This window comes from Adelges cooleyi, unplaced genomic scaffold (genome assembly GCF_023614345.1).
Source record: "Adelges cooleyi isolate 19-005CV unplaced genomic scaffold, UGA_ACOO_1.1 ACOO_flye_CR_arks_rails_tigmint_CR_PRNA_23, whole genome shotgun sequence".
Lineage (NCBI taxonomy): Eukaryota > Metazoa > Arthropoda > Insecta > Hemiptera > Adelgidae > Adelges > Adelges cooleyi.
In genome coordinates this window covers 14,366,957-14,379,386 of record NW_026095893.1, presented here as the reverse complement: position 1 = coordinate 14,379,386, position 12,430 = coordinate 14,366,957, and the positions used below count along the sequence as shown (strand labels likewise).

The 12,430-nt window shown below is 29.8% G+C and overlaps 1 protein-coding gene across 1 annotated transcript in view; it reads left to right on the top strand.

Moving 5' to 3' along the window:
* Positions 1–12,430, top strand: part of LOC126835628 (farnesol dehydrogenase-like) — a 216,733-nt gene that overhangs the window by 94,856 nt on the left and 109,447 nt on the right. The window lies entirely within an intron of this gene.

Below are 12,430 nucleotides of genomic sequence, written 5' to 3'. Positions count from 1 at the left end.
AATAATAATGTTTTTTTTTTTCAGACCATTCTGGTTATTCAACTAGTGGCCTAATACAAATAGTCCTATTATAGTTTCAAAAATTGAACAAACGTTATCATAGAAGCCAAAAAATATCCGTAGAATTCTATATTAGACTACATAAGATTTTAGAAACAGCCGCCAGTCAACAATAATTATAATACCTTTATAATTCATAAAAAAATAACTATTTCCCTTTAGGATGAATACAAATTAAATATTAGGTATAAAATATTTTACCTTTAACCTTATTTTTTTTTTATAGGTATTTATTTTGCACTATTGAAATCTGATGAGATTATTGAAACGTTCAACAGCATTGAACAGTATTCTTTTGTTTGCATCAGCTGACTTTACGTGGAAAATATCGATGAGTAATAAATGAGTTATTTATTTATAATTGAAGCGTTGCGTGGCAAAGTCAGCAATGTCCACTTGTTTTGAAATAAATGTTTTTAACATTTTCTTATTATATTTTTCACTCTGCATCGACTGGTGACACTGATCGTTATCACATACAATTGTGATAACGATTCCCGCGACAATTCCCCATAGAGGTAAAACGTTTCAAAAATAGGCAATTGCGGCAAAGAGAGTGCAAAAGAAAATCAGATTTTATAAATTTACCAAAAATCACTGCGCTTGGAGATTGTCAACTTTGCCACGCAACGCCTCAATTAGTCTAACGTTGTTTAACCAAACTTAGTATCATAGTTTAATAATGTTTTCAAGACAATTGAGTAGTTTTAAAATGTATGTACAGGCTGCTACAAACGTCATGCACAACAAGCAATTATATGAAAAAAAAAACTTCTACACTGATCAGTTTTGATAAAAACAATACATGTCGCACTCTTTACCTATATTGTATATCATGTACGTGTAAACAATAGCAATTTCCCCTTGCAATACTATTAATTCTCATTTGATTAATGACAGTAATAAAATGTCATGGTAGGGAAATCTAACTATGATTATGATATTGTTAATGATACACTGTTAGGCCATTCAATAACGGAAAAAGGAAATTCCGGTGAACTACTGTGTCGCTCTCTTGAAACATAAATTATTATTAATTAACATAGCTCAAATAAATCAAAATTAAATATAATAAATATTTATAACTGTTTGATTTTGTTCGTACATAAAACATTTTAAAAAAGTAACGAATTATAATAAATTAATTATTAGAGGCGCCTAAGTCCGAAAAATCGTCCATGACATTCTAAAAATGTTTTGAATAATAGGTAGTTCGTTTGTACGCTATAGTTTATTTATTTCATTGATAAACATAATAATTTTATTTATTACTAATATATTAGTAATAAATAAAAAGTCTTACTAATGTTATAAAACATGTATTATATTTAAACAAATCTTATAAAACACCAATTAATGTTGATTAGTTGTTATTACTAAAAGTCAATACTTAACTAATATTTGATTGTAATATAACTATTATAAAAATTAAAAAAAAAAAAGTCGAAATATCGATGGATATTATTAAAACCGATTACCATCATTGACCATTGGCCGTGTCATTAAGTATATTATTACGATTTATGCTTATTATTTCGATTATTGAAAAATATTATAAAGCATTTTTTATTGGACATATTTTAGCATACTGCGCTGTATTTTATAAACTAAGTCCCTTTAAAATTTCAGGGGAGGGACCTGCACTCTCCCGCAATACGATACTGCTTTACTTTGCAACTCTTCGTTTTCTATTCGACACTGAGTTGGTATATTATAATTAATTATGATGACACATAAATGACGGTGTTCAACGACAAGGACATTTTCGTGTCAAATTACTAAATCATTAAAGTAGACAAAACGTTAGAAAAAATACTAAAGTCAAACAATGACAGAGAAAAGCGACATACCAAGATTTAAAACCGCAGCACCGAGTAGGCAATAGCCAGTATGTACAATGCCCCAGAATACAATAAGCTACTAGCAAGGGCCGTTGAGAGAATGTATAATTAATAAGAATAGGCGACACATTTATGATAGGCAAACAGTGCGATATTGTTGAATATACATAATATTTGCATCAGGGCGAAGTGAAAATGTAGATTAAGAGAAGACGATTAAACAACCCACAAATACGGGACTGCTCAGTCTGCGGATGACAATTGAATACAAAATAAGATAATGCGTGTGTCCTTTAAGTTCACCATATACAATTTGTGGTAGTGCGGCGATACTCTTTCCAGGAACTTTGGTAACTTTAACTTTGGATACAAGCTATATAAATCCCATTGAGTATAGTCAGATTAAATGCAAAACGTCTACTTCAGATTGTCCATTATAATATTTTGAGTCTATATTATAAATATATAAAAAATACACTTTGGACTGCCCTAATTGATTTGTCACGAGGTTATCACTTCAACTATACTGTTTTATTGTTAGAAAATATTAAAATTTTTATAATCGAAGTTTGTAACATGACATGTTATTTTAAAACCTAAAATTTAGGGTTTCAAATAGGAGTATATTTAATTTTAAAAAAAATATGTTTAAAACATGCTTTTCTAAAAAATAGTAAAAAGTGATCTAAAAAGTAAAAACTAATTGTATTACAAGAACAATTTACCAATCAATTGTAATTGAATCATATTTGATTTAAAATGTCAATTACTTTGAAAACAATAAAAAATTAACGAACATTTTTAATAATGTTAAACACCTTTAATTTTTGACAAAAGAGAAAGGCGTAGGCCCTATGCAAAAAATTTATCAGATACTATTTTATATTGTAAGGTTTTTTTGTAATTTTAATATGGTTTAATATTAGTGTGTGACACATATATTTAATAACACTTATCTCAATGAATTTGGAGTATGTTGAATAGGGCCCACGCTTTTCTCTTTAGTAAAAAATTAAAGATATTTAACATTATTTAAAATTGTAGTTAATTTTTTACTGTTTTCAAAGTAATTAACATTTTTAATTAAATGTGCTACAATTGATTGGTAAATTGTTCTTGTAATACAATTATTTTTTACTTTTTAGATCACTTTTTATTTTTTTTTAGAAAAGCATGTTTTAAAAAAGTTTTTTTAAATTTATTTATTTTATTTTTTACTTTTTAGACCTTTTAAAGGTACTCAATAATTAGTGAATAGATTACAGTGAAATTTAAGATTTAGTAGATTTGAAAAAAAAAATGAAATTTTAGTGAAATAACCCCCACATTTGACCCTGTGTAGGGCGACCTGGATGTCCGAGTCCCAATATGATTACAGGATATTGTATTGTCATCCCGAAATGAGTGTCTGTGCCCAGTTTCAGCCCTCTGCGACATTGGGAAGTGGGTTAAATTAATTTTTCAAGATTTGAAAAATACTTGTACAAACGTACGTACGACTTCTTTTTAAATATGATAAAATATCAAAAACACAAATCGTAGGTAAAAGGACAAATGGAATGAATATCACTAATAATAATGATAATACAATTTAATTTCCCATCGTCTGCATCGACACGCTCCTTACAAGAACTTGCACGTTTCAGCTACCCAACGAAAAGGCTCTTTGTTTATCCAAGCTGAAGTATTGTTTTTCGTTGGCTTTTGAAACGTATAAGTTTTCGAAAGGAGCGTCTACATAATACACGGTATGTTTTTAAATGTTTAAAGCTCACAAGTATAAGTATTTATAATATTAAGGAAACTTTGCTACCACATATTAACCGGAATTTTAAATTTATTGTTTTCGCAACACAAATTCCTAAAGAAACATAAGCGAATTTAAATAATAAAGTAGTTGGGAAAAGTAGCGGGAAAAGGTATGTACTTAGTTCGATCCCAGTGAAGCGTAACAGACAACTCTAATAGGGTTATTCAATCAAAAATAAAACCCGCAGACAATGCTAAGAAGTCATAACGTATAGTTAGGTGACTTATCTTAGGATTAGGAAAATGTATAGTTGCAAGTAATATGTACATTAGATAGTCACATTCAAGAGTGTGTTTTAATGAGAAACAATATAAGAAGGACATCATCAGACTGCAAACTAAAATTAATAAATATTTAATAGAAATCCTGAACGCGTTTTTTTTTTTATAAACAAGCGCTTTTTTCCTTTAAAATGCATACATAACCTTTCAGAGGTGTAATTTAATAATAAAAAAAAAATCTTCGTTCGGACAATAGTTTTTTATGTTTAGAATATGCTGTATAAACTCATTGAAATCGGTTGAGTAGGTTTTAAAATATTATAGTGATCACAGCAAAGCACTGTTTGTAAGAGAGCGTTCAACAATCAAGCAGATAACAAGGTCCAGACTTTGATTTGAAATTTAAGTACAATTTTCTTGAAATATATTGTAAAAAATTGTTATTGTAAGTCAAACAAAAAAGTATTTGATAACATTTTTTACTCGATCCGACCGGTTTTTGCTAAGTTTATAAAAAGTTGAAAAACCAGAATTTTTTTGTTTTTGTTTTCCCGGTTTCGAGGTTGAAAATGTTTGCTTTTCTTACTTTTCACCTGCCAAAGTACCAATCCCATACGATTTCGGATTTATAGAGCTGTTACTCGAGTAAATCGTTCCAGAGGAAAAAAGTTATTCATGTTTACTGACACTGAAAAACTCACATCATTGTAAATATAATACCTTTTCAGCTCCGCATTGAAGCTAAAACATTTTAAATGTCTATTTTTTCAACCCTCTGATTACCCCTAATCCCTTACTAATGGAAAAATATATTCTTAAGTTAAAACTAATAAATTATATTCGTAATGGTATTATTAAATATGATTATCTATAGCACACACATGGCACATTTTAAAAGATTATTATAAATTTAATCTGGGCGGGTTTACTCGAATCATTCTTAAATAATATATTACGCATATAATACAGATGTTCTTTGTATTTTTCTGTGCGATAAGATAATCTCTAACCATGCGATGGTTTTTTAGTTCTTATACAGGGTGATTTTTTAAAAGTGACCCACTCAACATCTCACAGGATTAATTAGTAATTAAATATTTTTTTACATTGTGCTTTTATATAGCGCAATCACAATTTTTACCAAACGGTTCTTAACTTTCTTACAAATTAATTATTTTTCATATGAACTTTAAAAACTTAAATGGTAACATAAATATTTTATAACATTTTAAAATAGAGAATAATTTATTAAATATATATTTTGACTGGTCGATAACCGCAGTTTTGGGTAATTATTTTAAAGTTTAGGAAGGGTGGAGTGTAGTATTATTTTTATCTGCGCGCATTACTCAACTGCACTTACTCTTCCGTTCTAATTTTTCTTAACTCTTGTAACTTTAAAAAAGTAATGACTCAAAACTGGTTATTGAACTGCCAATATTTTCAGAAAATTATTCTCAATTCAATAAATTAATAGAATATTTAACTTTCAAAAGTTGGCATAAAATATAATCAATTTGGAAGGGGGTTTAAAAAAAATGTTCGTAAAAATTGAGATAACACTGTATAAAAAACATTACGGAAAACAAATACAATTCCTAATTAAAAACCATATGAAATATTGAGTGGATCACTTTAAAGAAATCACTTTATATTATAAATTATGTGTATATATATATATATATATATATATATATCATTGAAATCATACCGAATACACTCCAGAGCCAAGTTAGGCATATTTTATCGCGTCCCGGCGCAAGCGTGCAAAATAAATTTAAAACCACCGAGTCGAACGGAATTTTACGATCCGCCATTTATAAGGCCCGGAAATGGTAGATCTCTACGTTTTACGGTTTTACGATTTTATATTTCCGGGGCTTCGTGAATTGCACACTCGAATAACACTGTCTGCTCGCTACACACACAGTGTATATTCACTATAATACATACATATAATCGATATACCTACGCAGTATCTGTGATTTGTCCGAATAAAAATAAAATATGTAAACAACCGCAATGGATGATTGAATTTATGCGAAAATTACATGTTTACTCGACCAGAGCGATATGGTGACAAATTTGAAATTTAACATAATATTTGTTTTAGAAATATCCTTATGGATATCCACCTGCAACACATTTAATGTTGATCTTGTCGTCGGGTTACATTAGTATTATAATATATACATATACTGAATGGCAACATAACACTCGTACATCCTTTATCTTTATAATATTTGTTTTTCGCAATCCGTATTACGGCTCGAGGGTTATTAACATGACTCCAGCACTTTATATGTAATCGATAAACAATTTAAATTTGTGTTTGGGATCAATTTGTGTGTGTAATATATTTACTGAAACAATACAAATACAAAGCTCGTTAAACGTCCCATAAACTATAATTTAAAATGTTTAAATGGTTGAAAACCAAATTCTAAAATACGTTTTGGCATTTCATGGGAATGAAACTTAATCGCTTTCTCAGTTCCCGACATAAAATTCGACCGGCAAACGAGTAAGTACTATCACGATTACTCATCCTAAGTAGTTACCAGAGACACTGGAGGCGCCAGGCTTGACAAACAGTGCATGTATACGTCTATCTAGAATATTCAATTTTTTTTTTTAAAACAAACAATTTCAATATGTATACTAATATGTACAGCAACAAAAAAGATACCATAAAAATGAGAAACATAAGTCAGTAAACAATTAATTTAGCCCAGATTTAAGTTTTTTGACAAAATATAAAATCCGAGAAAATCGAATATGGGTCAGTGGGAATTAAAAGTTATACCATTTTCTAACAAATTTGTATTTTGATAATATTTTCTAACGTTAACGTTAAACAAAAATTTGAAAATAACCGAAATCTACTTTTCGAATATTTATTTCCTTTAAATGTATTTACTGTACATACGTTATACTTTAAAAACCGAAAAAATCAATTTTTGTGTGTATACATTGAACTGGCTCAAAAATGTATTTAATTTTGTTTTGCCTCCACAACGAAAAATGAGTATCTTGGTAAAAAAAGTGTTTGATAAAAGGAAAAAATGTCCCATTTTTTTTTGGCTATTCGCAAAATTATTCTTAATTTTCCATTTAAATAACGCCCAAGATGTACAATGTTTTTTTATATGACGAATAACTTTGTAAATTTTTAAGACACAAGGATCTAGCTACCGGCGTTTAAAAGCTTATGAAAAGACCTTCAAGATTGATTATAACTATAATTGAGTTTTGACACGTAGTTGAGCAAATAAAATCTTTGAAATATTGAAGAAAAAAAAATTGTTTAATATAAGTAAAAACTTAATTATAGTTATAATCAGTTTTTCAAGGTCTTTTTATAAGCTTTTAAACGCTGGTAGTGAGAACTGTGTGTTTTAAAAATGTACAAAGTTATGCATAATTAAATACATTGTATATCTTCTTTTATTTATAAAAAAATGGAGAATATTTTTGCGACTAAAAAATCGGAAATCTTTTTACTTTTACCAAACACTTTTTTCATTTTTCGTTGTGGAGGCAAAATAATTTTTGAACCAGTCTAGTATAATACATGGGATAGTAAGGGTGACTATCTTCTGTTTCGCAGTGCAAGACATTTCAACACTATATCTCAAACTTAAGACACATTAACTAATCTAATAAGCCTTCCAATTTTTAAAAAAAATTATTTTACATTGGTAAATTCACATTTGTGTCACCGTTCAATTGTTTAATAAGGTTTTAAATCGATGATTCTTGTTATTGTTGATTGTATATATAAATATTATAAAAAATGTTTATCGAAGTTGGTATATTTTATATTTATGAATGGCTAAATTGTTATTATTTATACAAATAGTTTTGCGAATAACAACTCAAATGGCCGTGTTTTAAAACATTGGCGTATAAAAACATTAAGCTTTAAGATTACACAATTCATCAAGCGTAAAAATTAATAATATCATCATGTAGCTTAACGGATATTAAAGGCCCAACGCTGACAAATGAGCATAGTCCATATAATATATAATATTATGACTAAAGTCTTATGATTTCGAACTTCAAGGTTTCCACTGACAAAACTATCGATGTTTGTTCAGAGCACACGAGTTTAAATAAGTGGAAGTTTTCAACCATGAATTCCACCATATAATATCAAACTTTGCCGGAGGCAATTAATAAAACGGAACCTGGGGGGGAGGGGGGAGACGTTTCCCGTGGTACCCGGAAATATTGCTGTACCTACCTACTGTATTACGATTATTCTTTCTACTGGAATTATCTAGTCGCGAGAAACCCGAAATAATGTAATAAATAGTGTATATTGCAAACCTTAATCATCTGTATCCACGGTCGTCATGGCGACGGCACCAGGTCGATAAGGTTAGGTGTGGACGGGGGACGATGGTTTGAAATTAATATCGTTTGTTATAATATTATTATTTTTATCGTTGTACGCTGTCTTTCCTCGGGGCCAGCGCTGTTCATCCATCCGCCACACCGGCCCATAACTGACACTGATGTCGTAGCTATAACCGGCACAACCAATTTCATGCAGCAAAACGAATTAGAAGAATTATTATTGCGAAAGCCATAAAATATAACTTTAGGCTAAAAGCCAATGTCTAAAAGTCGTGCTTTTTCCAAACCTATTTCTAGCGTTAAAATGTATTTCGTGTACCATTTATTTCTCAGAAGCCAACGGAAGTGCTATACTTTCTATTTTGATACGTGCAAATATAAATAACACAGTAAAATATGCAAAATTATTGGCATGATTATATAACATGGTGGCTTGAGTGACCTCAGTGGCGTAATTTAGTCATGTTTGTGGGGGAGGGGGATAAAAATAAATTGTATACATTTTTCTCATCATCCCCTCCCTCCACCAAATTTTTTTTTTTGTATGTATACCATTGTGATAACGTCAAGGGGGGAGATATGACACCCGAATCCCTATATTTTTACTATTTTAAAGCCATTAGATAATTAAATTAATGTATTTGTTTACTTACAATAAATATAAATTGCAATCAATCAATTAATTGTTGTACATATAAACTGTACAAAGATAACGTTAGTATAGTAAGCTATAGGCATGCGCAGAGTCATGAGTTGGTATACCGACCAACCGACAACAAAAATTTTGATCCACAGAATTTTCCTCCTAAAAAAAGCTGCTACACATAGCTGCTGATCACCATTATAAAAAATTGCTTTTGCTATACTTGCAAGTTACGTCTATGGGGTTTATAAAGTGTAGCAAATTTTCTAAAAACAACCCAACTTTAAAATTTTAATTATACCAACATTTAAAATTCATGGAATTTAATGAAAATTAATAAGAAATTAATTACAGTGGACAGAGAAATAATTGCTTTTGTAAATCGATGAAGCGATAAGAAGTACATCGTTTTTACCACTTCTCGGTTTATTAAATCACCTAATCCACTCTTCACAATAGTTAATTAAATTACTACTAGGAGAAAATTACACAAATGTTCTCATATATAAAGTATAAAAACCAGAAGTGTTATAATTTGTATTTGAACTATTCACCGATATTTAATATCATGGAAAGTACTAAAAAAACACTACTTACTTCAAATTGAAGTATAATGGCTCTAACAATTTGTTGACCTCTTGATATTTAAATGTAACGGTCATTTAATGGACATGTATCATGGTGAACTGAACGGATTATAGCGCAGTTTTGATTGTTCCTACTGATACTTGGTAGACTAAAGCACGGACTGCTTATAATTGAAATGTTTTGATAAAAGTCACTTTCAATTTCATGTTTGTCAATGTGAGTCGTGTCTTACATATGGGCTATGATATGCCCGTATACGTCTAAAACAGCTATTTTGTTTATCACTGGTCCTTTTTTTTTTTTTGCTATGTACAAAAACTTTTTAGTTTTTCCATTACATTTTCGAAAGTTTCCAGTTCATTAATCGTACACTCATATACGTCATGTAAACACGACTTTTCACGCCGAAAACTTCACAAGCTTCTAGCCTTGAGATTAAACGATAGCTGTTGCCGTCGTAGGTATAGATAACTTTAAAAACGTTACCATCTTAAAAGTCTCTCATAGTATACACAGATAAACTGCATAGGTACGCATTGGTAAAATTTACCAATACCTTTTAAAAGTCCTTAAGAAGTCGATTTTCGAATATTTAACACAAAGCCCCCTAAGAAGTTTCTAAATATAATACAAATTAAAAAAAAAACGAAGAATATTAGTTTTAACCCGTGTCCCACAAGGGTTGAAGTTTAAATCAGATTTAACATAGGTTTTTGACACTTGTGCATAAATCAATGAATAACCTTTGATGTATTTATAGCCTAGAGTCTGCTGAACACGTACACCATGTCCAAAACTCACTCTGTCAAATTTGCTGCTAAAACATGAAAATTCATCGGAAAATAGGTGTTTTCGGTTAGGTTAACATTTTTTTAATATAATTTTCGAAAAAGAAAAATCATTAAAGAGTTGTTTTTATTTTTTATAATAAAAATTCAAGTTTGTTCCATCATTGTTAACTTTATTTCGAACATCGTTTTATGTCGCTAGTCGAGTCTATACTCCGTGCTACAAGAGAACGCATCTGCGCAGAAACGAAAACGCGTTACTCCTAAATGCGCAGAAGTATATTAATCTTGTACTATGTTACTAAAATGTATAATATAAACCGAACTCAAGTATTATGTTTTTGGCCACTGCGACGTTCCACGTAAACAACAATAATATTTAATTGGTTATTAAAAATAGGAACTTTAGAAACTTTTTAGTGGCGTCGAGGTTGAAATTCGAAAATCGACTCTTGAAGGACCACCCTAAGTCTGCTGGCAGATATTATATTCTTCGTGACGTTGTAACCATAGTGACGGAGATGACATTTAGGAATTGAGATGTACGCAAACATCTCAATGACGGAAGGGCGAGGGAATATGAAGGTGCTGCTACCCGCGTGAACGTCGGGCCAAAAGCTGAATTTCCTTAAAAAACACCAAAATACTTTTTAAGTGCTCGCGATACGGTTCATTAGGCTGAAAAAAACGGTTTTATAAGTACGACAACTATAATATTATACTGTATCGTCAACTTTCAACTGGCATCACCCACAGGCCACAGTCCACACGTGCGTGGTGGAAAAGTTGAATAGATTACTAAGCGGTTATAAACCGAATATTTCTCCATACATGTTAACGTGTAAACTTTATTTCACAAATTCTACAACGTGTTTTATACGTCTTGTACAATGATAATAGGACGTAGCTTCTCAAGTAGACACAAAATAAGATACCAAAAATCCATCATAGGTTTATCCTGCTGGGTTTTACAAAAAAAATACAAACCATAGGATTATTACTTTTTGCTAACTTTGTCCATGTGTTTTTTAATTTTGCTACGATTAGATCAATTATTATTAAATATGGTAATCCAATGTACCTAATAACCTTGTAACTTGATCTATAGGTAGCACATAACTATAATATGTTGTTCGTATATATTTTCCATATACATTACGACCTTTTAGGATGCCAAACACACTATTTTGTTTGCCAAATTTAAAAATGATATTTTTCCAATTATAGTGGTCGTAAATCCTAAATTTTGACAACACTTAAATACCAATATTTTAGCATCGCGCTTATTGATACTATATTATTTTAGTATTTAATGTGTTAATTTTAAATTTTAAATAAACTCCGTTTTATTCGAAATAATATAAATAAAGCTAAGAAAAATATTTTACACGACCCCTATATGACGAACGGCAATAGATTACTTTTTAAAATGTTTAAATTTTACTATTATTGAAAACAAAATAGAACTGTTGGGTAGATTTTTTTATCCAAAACAACAATCCTAAATGTGTTATAACAGTTATCTTTGGTTAGGTTAAATATAATTTTATTTTAGCAGCATGATTGGCAAAGTGACGATGCTGAAATACATAAAATAGATATTAAAGATCGTTATTGTTCAAAAACAGTTAAGAAAGAGAAAGCCTTTTCATTACAATGATTAAAAAAGAAAACATGCAAAGGCTTTCATTGGGGCGTAGGGCTTAAAATTTATAACTGTGCTTGCATTTTGTATGGTAAGTTATTATATTATACTCAAATAATCCAAATGAATTGTTTAACTATTTCAGTGTTAGTTAGATTGGTTTAGATAATGAATATTATCGCTTTAATATATTATGTTTATGGAACTTATAACTGCCATGTTATTAATGAGGTCTGAAAATAGAGTTCAGCAGTGATCGCTTATTCATTTATCAGTTAACGCTGACTTTTATTGTAGGTAGACTTTTTTTTCAATGCAATTAGCTTTAATCGTTTTCATTTAACCGGTGATTAATTAGTTTTCATGGAACGGTTATTTTTCCAATTGAGTTGTAGTTATATTGATTAAGTTGTAGTAGAAACTTCTATTTTTTATTTAACAATATGCTTTTATTTTTTGGTAGGCTCAG